The sequence below is a fragment of the Callospermophilus lateralis genome, chromosome 12, assembly GCF_048772815.1.
Source record: "Callospermophilus lateralis isolate mCalLat2 chromosome 12, mCalLat2.hap1, whole genome shotgun sequence".
Lineage (NCBI taxonomy): Eukaryota > Metazoa > Chordata > Mammalia > Rodentia > Sciuridae > Callospermophilus > Callospermophilus lateralis.
The window spans coordinates 24,793,528-24,795,269 of NC_135316.1; the positions used below are offsets into that span (position 1 = coordinate 24,793,528).

At 32.7% G+C, this 1,742-nt stretch overlaps 1 pseudogene; it reads right to left on the bottom strand.

Annotated features, from left to right (window-relative positions):
- Positions 1–1,311: 1,311 nt before the first annotated feature.
- LOC143388188 (small nucleolar RNA SNORA72) lies at positions 1,312–1,438 on the bottom strand (annotated as a pseudogene).
- Between the last annotated feature and the right edge of the window lie 304 nt (positions 1,439–1,742).

Sequence of the window (1,742 nt, forward strand, 5' to 3'; positions counted from 1 at the left end):
TTTAGGTATAACATTATTTTTCTAAAGGACATTTATTCTTTCTAGTCTTCGGAAATAAAATGAAGCACCATTATATTTACTAAGTGATACATCTATGGAATGATATGATATAAAAAAGATACACAAGTTATTTGAAAGCTTTCTTCAGGGACTTATTTGAAGATTGTAATGCAGCTGAATGTCTACAAAATATCCTGAAGCATACTTAAAAAATAACCAATATAATCAAACATGCGGCAGTCATATCTGCAATGTTTGGGGATAGAGAAGTGCTAGTATTATTTAGTAATTTTCATAAATAATAAGGAAACAAAAGAATAGAATTCGTTTAACATGTACAAGCTCTTGGGAAAAGAAAACCTCACACTGATGCTCATTTCAGTTCATGAAAACATATGTGCAAAGGCAGTTGAGTATCAATGAATGAAAAACTTAAGAGCCAGGCTTCTCATAAAATAAAGGAACAAGAGAAGCAGTAAATAATGGACAGGGTGCCATGGGGTCACCATGGAAGAATGAATTCTAATGGTTTTCAGCTTTTGTGTTAACCTGCAGGTGCTTTCCAGAAAAACCTGATAGGACTAATGAGTGTCTAGTCTCTTGCATCCCTTGACATTTGAAGCATAGGGATTTTGATTTAACAGCCTCCAAAGTATCTCCATGTATTTTCCTAAAACACAATTGGTGTTGCTGTTGACAAAGGAGCAGAGAATGATTTTTGAGCATATTAAAGCAATTGTTCAAAAATTCTTTCTATATCATGAAATAGCAAAATATAATTTTAAATATAGTTTGAAGTTAATACAAGATTCATGTTAAAATTAAACCAGAAAATACAATTCCAGTTTTAAAAATTTCTATTTATTGCTCTATTATCTATCCATTCATCCAGAAACTATCTTTTTGTCTCAGTCATTTTGAGGTCCCTTAACAAATTACCACACTGGCTAGATTAACACACATTTTTTTTCATTATTATGCATTGTGGAGGTCCGAAATGATCATGCCAGCCTGAGCGGTTTCTCAATGGGGGCTCCATTCTTCATTACAGAGGCAGTGCTTCCTTTTTTTTTCTTAAGAAAACCCCCCAAAACAGTGATTTTATAAGACAATTCATAACAACTGTTAGTGTGTCAAAATTTTTTTCCTATTTTGGTTATAAATTCTTTAGACGAGTCTGAAATCATCACCAATTCTTTCTAAGTTATTACATAAAATATATTGTCATTTTTCTTAAGGTCAGTATGACATAACCTAGAATAGTAGCTATTAAATGACAGCACAAAATGGTCATATAATAAACGAGACCTGGTTTATCACCAGCATTTATAAAACCAGACCCAGTGAAAGAATTAGGTCTGGGGACACTGCATGGTCTTTGTAGTGAATGTTTAGCCTGTCCCCATATTACTAACTCAGAATAGCAAAAATATTACAGTACAGACAATGCTTTCTACCTGAATCATCACATAAAAGGGAGAAAGAGATCACTCATGTTTATTTTTCTAAGGTCATTAATCCCATTAATGGAATCTATAACCTCATAACAAAATTAGAACCCAAGTATCACACTGAGAATTAGGTTACGACATATGAATTCAATACATGGTTTTATCTATCCAAATATTTAAGACACACATATACAAACAATCACACACACACACACACACACAATTCTCCTACAGACAAACTTTTACTTAAACAGACCAAGAGTCAGTGGTGCTGTGAGCTTTTATACTAAT